The sequence below is a fragment of the Anarrhichthys ocellatus genome, unplaced genomic scaffold (assembly GCF_004355925.1).
Source record: "Anarrhichthys ocellatus isolate YVR2014 unplaced genomic scaffold, GSC_Weel_1.0 scaffold26, whole genome shotgun sequence".
Classification (NCBI taxonomy): domain Eukaryota; kingdom Metazoa; phylum Chordata; class Actinopteri; order Perciformes; family Anarhichadidae; genus Anarrhichthys; species Anarrhichthys ocellatus.
Genome location: NW_022280056.1, coordinates 5,171,824 through 5,184,730, shown reverse-complemented (window position 1 = coordinate 5,184,730; position 12,907 = coordinate 5,171,824).

Here is a 12,907-nt window from a genome sequence, read left to right as displayed (position 1 = left end):
GTGTGAGAGGGATTTATCGTAATGTTTGCACCAGGTAGCCTCCAACCATATTTCATTACCCTGACAAGCCATTAAAATGCCCTGATGATTAAACAACAGCTCTGAGGTCAGTGTGTATGCCTGTTTCTTTACCCATGCCGGCGCGAGCGGTGCAGCCGTGCAGGCGGGGGACCCGTAGCCTAACAAAGCCCTTTCCCCCCCCCCCCCCCGCGGGTTCCCTGAAGACCGGAGAAGGCAGTTTAGATCTCTATCTGTTGTGCTGCGTGCGAGGGCGACAGGGGCAGATGAGAATAATGTACATGCACAGAAGCTACAGTGAAATAAAGTTAAGAATGGGGCTATTATGTCTTTGTTTCCCTCAGAGGTTTGACGGCGGTGATAACTGTGCAGTTAAAGGAAAAACTCTACCCTCATATACTCTTATATCCATCCATCTGTGGACTAATGTCTCAGGAGTTATTTTGCGATCATGTATTGCCATTTATCCCTCTGGTGTACCCGCTTGTCTCTGCTACTCCTCTTTCAGTTATTGATCTCCTAACAGGGCAGCGGCATGTTGAGCACTTCGGGGGCGGGGGGGGGGGGGGGGACCCACCTCTACTATTCTAATTAATATTCAAAGAATGGGCAGAAACCTGTTGCTGAAACACCTACACATCTCATTAAACGGACAGCATTTTCATTACAGTCGGATCTGGGTCGGGTTAAAGCGGTTTTTAAATGGTTATTAAAGCCAAATATTAAAAAGCTGACGGCACTGTGATGTCGTGTAAATGCATATGCAGGTGATACTCCTTTTCAATAAAAAGATTTATAGAAAATGTGAGATCGATGAGGTTTATCTACATTGAGGCCTGTCTATAATTGCAGGGACACTCATTACTCCCAACTCAATGTTGCATACTGTTTTTCAAAGACTTCAAGTATGCAGTGCACTCACAACACGCCGGTGTGAGGACTCAAAATGCTTGACCAACGCACGGTCTGGAAAAACGAAATATTATCCATGGCTAAGCCCCGCCCCCTGCTGCTACTCCGTCAAGCTGTCAAAAGTACATCAGAATGGAGCCCACACTGTCACTAACTGCACTCCCAGAAGAAATATCTAATTTTTGGAAAAACTAAGAAGCGATTTCAGAGAGAAGCAGACAGAAGGGTCTACAAAATGTGTTTGAAGGATGTGTCAAAGATGTCAAACTGATTAAAAAGATAAAGATAGAAGCTCAAGCTACAGATCTCAGTGTAAAAGTGAACCAACACGTCACCTGGTGATCCAGACAGAAGACAATGAAATTAAGGTAGGTCTTTGTTCACTGTTACCATCATTGAAATACATTCAGTATACCTTCAGTAGCTAGCGTAGCATAGAAGTGCTAACTCTAGTTTATCATGTGCTAACGTCCTTTGCTAATGTTAGCTGCACAGGTTCTTACGTAGAAACGTACCGTTTTAAAACCGTGACTAGCTCCAAATCCACTTAACCAGAACATCACCATTGATGACTATGGAGCAGAGCCGGACAGCTGTTGGACGCTGGTCGGAGATGGACGATGCTACGCTATGGTTGGCCAGTCTGCGTTCCAGGACGGGACTTAACGAGGGGTCAATTGCCTCGTCTTTGTGAAGTTTAATCGCCATTCCAAAGTTTGATTGTCGTCTGTCTGTACTATTGCATCATTGGCAGGATAAAGTTACAATCTAAAGGATCTCTGTTTCGTCCTCTTTAGCGGCACACATGAAGGTGTGTATTTCATCCCGGGAATGTCGCCACAGACACCCAGTTGATAACATTACAAACCAGCGGCCATAAGCTCCATTGTGTTGCCTCATTTGGCAAAAGACAGACTTAACAGACATTTATTTGAATGAAAGTCTTATTACTTTAATGAAAAAAATGGGGAAGTTCATTGATTTTTTTGTGTTCTAAGTACGGAAGAGAACGCTAATTATATACGTATACCGTAGGCTTCCAGTGTGTAGAATTGGATTTGGACATAACCACCATGTTTCACTGCTGTAATGCATTCTGGTCAATTGAATTGTTGCCTCTTCCACCCTGGTAATCTTCCTGTATTGCTTTTCAACGTCCGTGTATCATGGCAGCTGTAGAAAGAAGGCCTTTCTGTTTGATTCTGGGGGACGAGCACCAAAGCCTGACATTTCACTTTCATGTTTTGGACAGTTGGAGTGGAAAACGTTCATTTCATCAAACCCATTGTTTTGTGCAGAAAGGTGACATTACTGCCTTTGGCCAGTTACCTAAGGGAATGAGGATGATACAGGAAAAACAACAAACAGTGATGGCCAGAATGTCAAAACACTGTTGTTGTTTTTAAATGTTGGGGAATAGTTTGAATGCTGTGGGTTGGAAGAGACAGATGTTGCTTGAGAGGTAGCAGGAGAAACAGCAGCCTGCGACACAAAATGGATTCCCATCCGATCCCAGCGTAGGGAGCTGATTGAACAGCAGGCCGGGGAGCTGGGGGAGGATTTAACTCCCCTGCATGTATGTCCATGTCTAATGTCCTGAGTCCAATGGGCTGGATTGATCACCGATGCCACACCTGACAGTGACTGACAGCGCCTGTAATTGCTGTGTTTGCTTTGGGAGAAGAGCAAACTACAATGTGAATGGTGAAACACGCGGGTCTTTCTCGGTCACCTGCAGGTCCGGCTCTGGATATTACATCATAGTACACGATGGCCGTAGCCTGACCGAGCGTTGATTAATGGATGTGTTTAGAGGCATTTGTGGTATAAAAATGATATTCACCGATCAATCCAACATTGTTGTCGATCACTCAATAATGTTCAAGTTAATGTATCGGTACATTATCTCACACTTCTAAACTTTAGACTTCATCACAATCATACAGTACTGCATCCTACGCATCAAGGAGCAGAGGGCTGTTGTAAAGCTAGGACTCGTACCGCCAACCTTGTGGTTTAGAGACGACCCACCTGACCTACTGAGCCACAGAAACAGACTGCATAGTTTTTGTTGGACAGTTTGATCCAGACTAATGCATCTCATCATATAAACAGCTGTCAGATGAATGTGGAGCATATAATTCCCTCTGAAATGTAGAAATAAGATTAAATATGGAAACACTCAACTATTACGATATAAATATTGGTGGAAATGAACTGCAGAAACTCTGAGAGACGGTCAAAATAACACAAAGGCCAGCGGAGTGAAAAACTACGAGTTGTTTCTTATTTCATATTTTTGCAACTTTGTATTTAATCCAATAACAAACGTTTAAAGCGTACACAAACTCCCGGTTAGTGTCACAATAAACACACAGACGGCTAACGGAAACTATAAACCGACGTCACGCGTGAAGATTATAAAATAGCCGTTAATTTGACCATATTTTTGGTGTTCTTGCCCTGCTGTTAGTTAGTAGTTGACTTCTTTTTTTTTTGATAACCGATAACTGTAAGTTGACATTATAAGGACCCAGTAGTAAGGGCAGAATGCTGCCCCCTATTGGTTTGGAGCATGTGGCCAGAAATGACACGTTGCAGCTTTAAGATGAGAACAAAAATAAAAGCACAGCGTTGCTTCCCATCACCGCCCGTGCCGGTGGGTTAAAGCATATTAAACAGCAGAAAGATATATTGGCAGAGAGACGGGATTCTAAAAACTCTGTGTTGTTAACATTTACAGCTCCGGTTTCCTGAGGGAGGGAAGTGATCATCAGTAATATCACTCTCACATTTGAAAACCTCCACTGGAAATTGGGACATATACTGTCGGCCATGATTCCTACAATTTTATGTCTCCTCGCCGCCGCTGCTCGCGTCGACTGCGGCTGAATGTTAGAACATGCCGTTCGGCTGCTTCTGCTTGCTACAGCGATTCCAACAGTTGTTGCTGCGACAGAACAAAAGCTGCAGAGGAAAATTTGCATTCTAATGTGCGGAACGCCTCGTATTTGTTGTGTCCCCGATGGGAAGCACACAGAAAGAAAAGAAAAAAACCAGTGCTAATTTGTAATAGATATCAAAACTCGCAGCATTAAAAAGTTAATTGCCACAGCAAAGACAGCAGTGATGAATGGCAGATAATGCCGTTTCTGCAGTTGTTTCCACCAGCCAGAAAAATGATATTTAGTATCCAGCTGTACTTTTGGATGCAAGAGGAGGAGGAGGAGGTAAAAGGTACTTGTAATTCAGAATATTTTTTTTCTGCAACTTAGCAAGTTTTTCATCTTTCAGCTAAAGGCACATTAAATCCCAGCTGGTCAGATGCGAAACTCCTGATGCTCGGCTGTAGACATGAAACAAACTACTGCCGAAATGAAAGCACTTCTCAGAGCTGTGGAAATCCGACTCCTACAAGAGTCTATTAAAAATACATGTTCAGATGAATCTTGGTGGTGATGACAAGTTTTTACCATATTCTTCTTCTAACTTTTAATGTACTCAGCCGCGACTTCAAAGGGGAAATTAACTATTAAGGCTATTATCTAAGCTGTTCCCAATATTATCCAAGCTTAGGTTATTTATATAGTAGAGTAATAATTATGTTATATAAGCCAGTTCTCATTTTTGAGCCAACATAATGATCAAGAGGTGGCTGGTTTGTAGTTTTGCAACCTAAAACAAGTAACCTAATTTATATATTTGCTGCAGTAAACCCAACAAGATTATGTAGATTTATTGTAGCAGTCCTAGGTGGATATTGTAAATGTAAATATATTTATAATTTATGACTGCAGGGAAACAGATCATTTTTTATACAGTGAATATGAAGAGGAGTACAACATTTTGGCAGAGGCCAGTGCCGACTCAACATAATCGTGTGCATCTGTATAAAAAACCACAACAATAAACAAACAGTGACTTATTATCCGCTCCGATTGCGAAGAATCTGGTGCTGCCTAACCCGGATCACTACTGTTTACCCAGCGGCGAGACGGTAAATACTCGGCGTGACATTTGCGGGAGGTTAGTGTGCTCAGAGAGCAAAGTGGAAGTGGAGGCTCAGATGAATTTGTCTGACAAATGCTCCTGGAGTATGTGTTGTCGACTGTGCTTTGGCGAGGCCCTGGACTGGGATTTGAGTCTGACGGAAGCCAAGCAAAGCATGCCAGATCACTAATTGCACAATTTAAAACCAAAGTCCCTGGCAGCTTGTCATTTGAAATGGAGAGAAGAGCCATTGCTTAATCAGTGAGCTCAACATAGATCTGCGAAGCTCTCCGCCGAGGAGCCCCAGACGTTAGAGCCCGGTGTCAACAGCCAAAGAAAAGACAAAGTGATTGGCTGGCTGCTGCTGCTGCTGCTGTAAATTAAGCATTTTATGATCTGACGAACGCACGCGATTGGACGATGGAATCGCTGTGCATCCAGTGTTGGTGCGCTGACAATGATTTCATTCCCATTTAATTGTTCACGACGAGGCAACTGTTGCTCACAGTTGGTGGTGATGAAGCTCACAGCAGCTACTTTATGTCCCTTTAAGGCATCAGACAACTGGCTGCCCTTCATGCAATTTCAAATGTAACGCTATCTTTTAGATTAATTTGGCACCGGACACTTTAGCAGAGAGGGCTTTTTTTTCATACTCATATCACGAACAATTGTAGGTTCAGTGTCAAACCACTCACTTTATCATTGATGGCCAACATCAAACATCATTCATGCACAATTTTCTTTAAAATAATTTCATAAAATGGAGTTACTGACACTGTAATCTTAGTTTTCAGAGTATTTTCTCGCTCATTATTGCTCCTAAACATTGTAAACGGCTCTTAAAACAACATTAAGTTGGGGTCGGCAACAGTGGCCAAACCATTTTGAGAGTTTTCAACCTAAACAGTGTTGCTACCTCATTGCTAATGAAAAGTAGCTAGCAGCACCAAAAGGTGCTAAATCTAGCGAGAAAGTCGCCAAGTCGTCAACGCCGACGGCTCGTCCCTTCAAGACTTCCTCCAAAGCCCCTCCCCCCCAGAACGATCAGAATGAACATAAACAACAAACATGGCTATTGTTAGCACTCACAGCTGTAAGCTAGCAGCTTAGCAGAATGTGCACATGTGTCGACAGGCTTATTGCAGTCCTGCTACAGACACAAATACTGGATTCTTTGGTTAGAGCATTTCATTCATTGAAACTGTCGGGATGGAAACAGAAAAAAAGATTTCTGAAATACATTACCAACCCTCGCTTTAAGTTTTGTGTACAGGAAAAAAAATAATGCAGTGAATGTTTCACCTGTAAGATCATGTGACCTATAAAAAAAAAAATATGAGAGGATTCAGACTCCTCTCGACTGGATATCTTTATATTCCAGAAATTCCAACACCAGTGAGAAACTAGTTTAAATTAAACGTGCAAAAACAAAATCTCTTAATCCTCTTCAGGAGCCACAATAAGAGAGGCATCATTCCGTCTTCATGATATGTAATGAAATATATGTTTTACTGCTGGTTCGATGTAACTCTACGGGGCATTAAGTTCTCTATTTCCTGTTCAAGCTCCGGGTTCAGTCAATCCTCCACTGGCTATTGGGATGAGCTATAAACATTATTACTATGGAGGCCGGGTTGTATTTCGGTGAGAACATTAGCAAAGAGGCAACTTGCTCATCGCCCCAGCGAGGTGAAGCTGAAGTCTTTTGTTTTTTTTGTTGCTTTTTTGGCTCGGGCCTAACAAGAGAACACACACACACACACACACACACACACACACACACACACACACACACACACACTCCATCAGGGAGACAGACAGAGAATAGGGTGGGGCCGGAGAGACACACACACACAGCTGCACAAAGTAAAAAAAAAAACACTGCCCTCGAGTCAATTCCACACTCAAGCAACATCCGTCTCTGATCTGGGAGCGTTCTTGCAGCGCCGGCGTGCACAACAAGAGTGATGCGGCACTGAGGGCCATGAATTAAAAAGTCAATATGTAAAACCATAGAGGGATGCCATTTTGAAAAAGCGTTCCATCAATGGAAATCATATTAACATGATAAAGGGCAGATTGGGAGGCGAGGGCATTGATTCCGCTGCCGCTCCGTGGCCCGCCATGTCCACCTCACGTTAATGAATCGTGCCGCAAAAACAGGGGTGTGTGTGTGTTGGGGGGGGGGGGGGGGGGGGGGCACATGAGGGGAGAGAAGTTGGCTTTAAAGCAACAGGGGGGAGGTAAGAGAGGGGGGGCAGGTTGGTGGCGACCCTCTGGGTGTCACATCAGTCGCTGTCTCTCCATCCCTTCTGGTTTGTCTTTTTTTCTGAAGATGAAGTTGCGAGGAGGATCGGGTAGGTGGTTGACTTGCCGAGATATTTCTTCTTTTTTGAGGGGGGGGGTGGATCCAATTAGAATGAAGCCTGGGAGAGAAAAGATGAAGTAATATGATGCCACCCAGAGACCCCGAGAGGGTGAGAGCGGAGAGGATTCACCCCCCGTTGACCATGACTACAGACACATAGCCTGGAGGAGGGAGCATCCAAGGCTTCACACGCACACACACACACACACACACACACACACACACACACACACAAGGAGAGAGAGAGAGAGAGTGACATGAAAGAAACAAGGCAGCGCTGCGAGGCCAAACAGATGAATTACTTATCAAAGACACGCACAGCAGACCGGCTATGAGGCTGCAACACACAGACAGCTGGGGCATTATCAATTCACCTTCAATTAGCCGTCCTTGGCACCGCCTGCCAACGGGACCTGGAGTATCAGTACATTCACAAAGCATAAGCTCATTCAAAAAAAAATTTAAAAAAATGTGCTGAGGATCAGGTGGATTCTTTTGAAGAATTCAATTAAAACAGTGTTGATTTTTTTTTTCTTACAAAAAGAAAAAACTGGATGAAAGGCGAGAGGATTATTTTCAATGCCATAGGAGGCGACGAGGAAACAGAGAGGGAGGAAGGAGAGGAAGAGAGAGCTCTGATGGCACAGCACCTTTTGTTAAATATGAACTAATTAACTGGAGAAATGAAAGTGTTTCATCTTCATTAGCATCAGACAATAGGACTATGAAACATAATTGAGAGTAGTTCCAGTTTAATAGAATGAACAGAAGTCATTTGGTATTGAAATGTGCAGGGTGATTTAGCCAAAAGAAAGTGTATTATTAGATTTAATAGAATACCTACACATGATCAATGCTCAGAGCACAGGTGGTAGTTTGTCTCTGGTTCTTCCAATGATTAGGCCAACAGAATAATGGCCGGCCGGATTCGCGTCGCTCCTGCATTGATTACCAGGAGCAGCCCATTTTTCATGGAGTGGAGCTCCGCACACCATTTATTAAGCCCGCAACACATGTGACATAACAACTGGCGGGCGCATAATGCAGACTGGATTTGGTGGGATCAGGACGCGGCGGTGAGGCCCGCTGATGGTGATGATGAATTACACATTAGGTGGCACTGGCAACATGGCCAGAAGTATGTGGACGCGTCAGCATTTCCTCACAGGGGATTGTTGAACATGTTGCGTGTAGTAACGCAGGACTATAACAGCCTCCGCTCTTCTGGTTTCAGGTGGTTTTTAGGAAACCGGCTGCTCCCATTCAGACACAAGAGCATCAGAGAAGTCGGCTTATGATTGTTGGGAGACAATGTCAAGCTCATCCAAAAGGTGTTTGGACCAGGCGGCAACCTACAGTTCTGCCGAGTGAAGCCGATGCTGAAGTATCTTAAAGCTGCGTTCTCTCTAGTGTCCATCAGGGGGCGACTCCTCTGGTTGTGTAGAAGTCTATGAGAAAATGACTCTACTTCTCTCTTGATTTATTACCTCAGTAAACATTGTAAACATGAGTTTATGGTCTCAATCTCTAGTTTCAAGTCTTCTTCAATACAGCATGATGTTCATTTAGTACATTCTGGTCCATTTAGAGTCAAACAGACCATAAAGCAGGGGATGCTTTAGGGCGGGGCTACTGTGATTGACAGGGATTACCAGAGACGTATACGTTGCTTGTACGTCAGTTTTCCACAGTCCTAATATGGTAACTTCCTGTTCACTGGTTGCAAAAAGTCAAGATGGCGACGACGAAATTGGCGAACTCGAGTAGCCATGACGTCAGTCCACAAACCAATGAGTGACGTCACGATGACTACGTCCACTTCTTATTTACAATTGGACCCATTGCTGGATTACCAACCAGGCAAAATGGGCAACCGCTCAATCTGACAGCGGTAACATCAAAGCGAGGCGAGACGAGACAAACGGTAATGAAAGCACGACACTGGCTAGCAACAGTCAGTGTCCGTCCGGCTGATTTGCTCCAACAAATGGGTGTTCCGGTCTTTGTCACGATCATGTGTGTCCGAAATATAAAGCTCAGGAGAGACAGACACGGCCAAAGCAAGCTTCTCCTCCATTTGCTACAGTGACGTCACCAGCTTTGTTTTCCTGAAAAGTTTAGATTTAGATTTTCGACTTGAAGCGCTCCGGAGCGGCTGCACAAAAAAGGCGGAGCGAGCCTTTTCTGCAGGCGGCCACATATGCTCTCTCCTCATCGAGAACAATTAAAAAAACAGTTGAAAAATTAACCATTTAGACACAGGCCCTTATACACCATTGTTTGCTGTAGCATCAGTTCATGGGAACACAGAGGCCGAGCCCAAACCGTGACAAAACATCCCCACACTGGGGCGTCCACATATTTATGGCCATAAAATAAACACCACAAGCATACCAGAACCCAGATCCCCCAACTTCACAGAGTTTAACTCATGCAGCATGTGACCCCCCACCCCCCCCAAAAAATAAATGTGCAACACGGTCATTTTTAAAAAACATGAGCACATCACAGAGCTCGGCCATATGAGACGGCTGTCTTGAGAAACAGTGGGTCTTTATCACTTCAAAGGCTGACATCCCTCCGGCGTCTCGGGGAAGCCGTGACTGGCACTCGTACAGCCCTCTTTCTGCTGCATTTGTCCAATCTTAGAAAGCCCAGAGTCAGGAAACACAAGGTCTTTTCAAAGTTAGTCAACAGGCCTTTGAAGCGCAGCCAACAGAGTCAGCAACCCAGCGACAAGGTGCCGAGCCATTATCATTCAATAGACAGCCGGGATTTTGCATATTTAACAGGAAATTTCACTTTGCTTTTTTGACACGGGGCATTATGCATCCTCTGTACATAAAATCCATCAGCACCTTGCCAATTTTTGTTTGCTGCTTTTCCCATTTCGCTTGGGAAATGTGTTTCTCTTTGCAACGCACACGGCATTCAACACATGCACTGGAATTAAATTATACGTCTGTTTGGACAAACAAATTGGACCACGGGTTGAAGGTAAACTGTTGCACTCGTTTATTTCGTTAGCTTGTTTGTTTTTGTGCCGATACGACCTCGCGGGTGGAAAAGCTCTAAATTGGGACATTTGTTATATTTGCTTGTCCGTGAAGGAATTCATAAGAATATATATTTCATGCTGGGACAAAAAATATGATATGTCTTATTTGTATTTGAAATATTAATGTTTGGTTTAATGACAAACTGCTTCTAGACTTTTTGCCACATGCAAACATGCCCTGTGTTTCTACTGCACAAAAGGGTTAATATGTAATTATGTTTTCATACACTACATGCCAGAACACACATGATCTAAAACGTACAATCCCATATTACGAAACTACAAATACGTTTCTAATCAAAGTCCCCATAAGTGTGCGTGAGGAGGAGGTCAGTGTGGATGGTTGATGTATAATGTTGATGTACACGTATGTAGAAATGTTGACAGTAAAATGTGTCTTTGGTTCAGAAACGTACGATGACATCATGTCATTCTGGCGAATGGCGGGAAATAAATCTCACTTGTAATGAAGCAATGACCGCATCAAAACCAGCGTTACAACAATAAACACGACACAGACAACAACACAATGCTAACACACATAGCATCTAAAACATCCTCGATACAATAACCACCAGGTTCTGTAGATTCAGCTGAGCCTTGTTCCAGAGTGAAGTTTGCTCTGATATGTAAACGTAAAAAGAGAAGTCCATTTTTAGAAAACACAAGAAGATACAACGGATCAGAATGAAAGGCCTCGTTGTGACGGGGGCTACTGCTGCTACAGTACACGCTCCTGGACATGCCATGAGCTAGCTCGCTATCCAGCCGACTATTTCTGATTGGAAGGAAAGACTTGGTGCCTCTCCTCTGGGATGTATGTGAAATGATAAAAAAGAACTTGAAACCGTCTAACAAGCCTCTGTTTAGGAGTGAAGCGTCTCCTTTTATGAGCAGTTCATTATTTTTAAACTCTTCAGCATAAACCCAACGGCAAAATCCATCCGCAAAACACACTGCTGGCATTTGTTATTTGAACTTGAGGGCACGCCGTTGTCTCTCTGGTGTCTTCGGGAGCGCCGGCGCCCCTCAGCAGGGCGAACGGTTACAGTTATAGCCGCGCTCTGGAACCCCGCTGGGATTTTGCTCCGACGACCCGACTCCAGCGCATCCATTCCTAATGAGTGGCGGCCAGCGCCCGTCTCCTCCTGTGGGCCGTCAGCTGTCTGTCCCACGGTAGACAGAAGGAGGGAGAGAGGAAGCCCAGCAAACCCCCATCAGTCCCCCCGGAAGGGCGTCTTCACAGGACAAGGGGGTCCCACGGCGAGCTGCTAATGATCCATATGATGGCCTGGGCCAGCCATTGTTTGGGCCACATTACCCAGAGAGGGACAAACAATCGTTCGCGGTGTCACTTGATAATGGCCTAAAAAGCAAATCTCACAGACCTTCATTCTTCGCAAGGGTAATTAATTCGCCGCTGTGCTGGGACGCTTTGCCTCTTCCTGCTCCTCTCACGCTGGCCTCGCTATACTCTCCCAAAGATTTCCAATTGTTCTGCAGACAATGGTTTCAGAAGGCAGTAAAAGAGCATTGATCTGAGGGCTATTTGCAAATACCCGTCCCCATACAGAGAAATGCATCTTACTGCGTTGTGTTAAGCAATTCCACATTTTAATGGGCGGACTATTGATGGTTGATGCCAAGAGAGTATGGTATTGACTCACTCGAACACATCCACAATGAGGTCTGGAGGGGATAGTACCAGCTCAGCACAATAAATATAGGAAGGGGGCATCAAACTGAGGAGAAGGGATTGCATAACGCTGCAGAGCCCTCATGAAAAAGTTACTATAATGTGTGTCATGATTGACTTTCATGATCAATGCTGCTGTACCAACCAAAAGTCTGCAGCAGCTCAGATCTATATACTTCTCAGGCCGGACTACGCAGTAATCACAATTGCCGATTAGCTACATGTGCATTATTGGATGTAATTAGCTGTTGATTAAAATTGGAACATTACTTTGCAACAGCTCCGATGAGAGTGATAATAGCAGGGGCCAAAGATTGGATCCATGTCTCTCCATTCATCATTTTAAAAATAAAATAAAATAAAATATACAGGCTACATAACAAAGAAGCATTTGCTCCCTCTGTTTTCTGTATTACCAATAAATCCCACGCACTGAGAGAGAAATGAATGATCTTTCGACGAAACGGAGACAGCGCGAGACAAGACAAATGTCTGTGCTCGCATCAAATGTTCCCAGATACGAAACAATCCAACCACACCAATAAAGCAATCAATGCTAACCTAATCTCTGCAGCCTCAGCGCCACTTGCTTGCCATTTCTTAGCCCCAAAATGAAGAGGAAAAGAGAGCCCGAAAGGCATAAATAAATAAACCTCAAACCACTCATGTTCTATTGCTGCCACTAAGGACGGGGGGGAGGGGGGCACAAACAGCCATCGCGCATCTACAGTTTATAAAGCTCATTTCGGATAGGAGCTCCACTTTATTCGAGCACAGAGGTGAATTACAAACAGTCGCTTTCAAATTTGGTTAAAGGAGAGAGAGAGAGAGAGAGAGAGAGAGGGAGGGAGAGAGAGAGAGA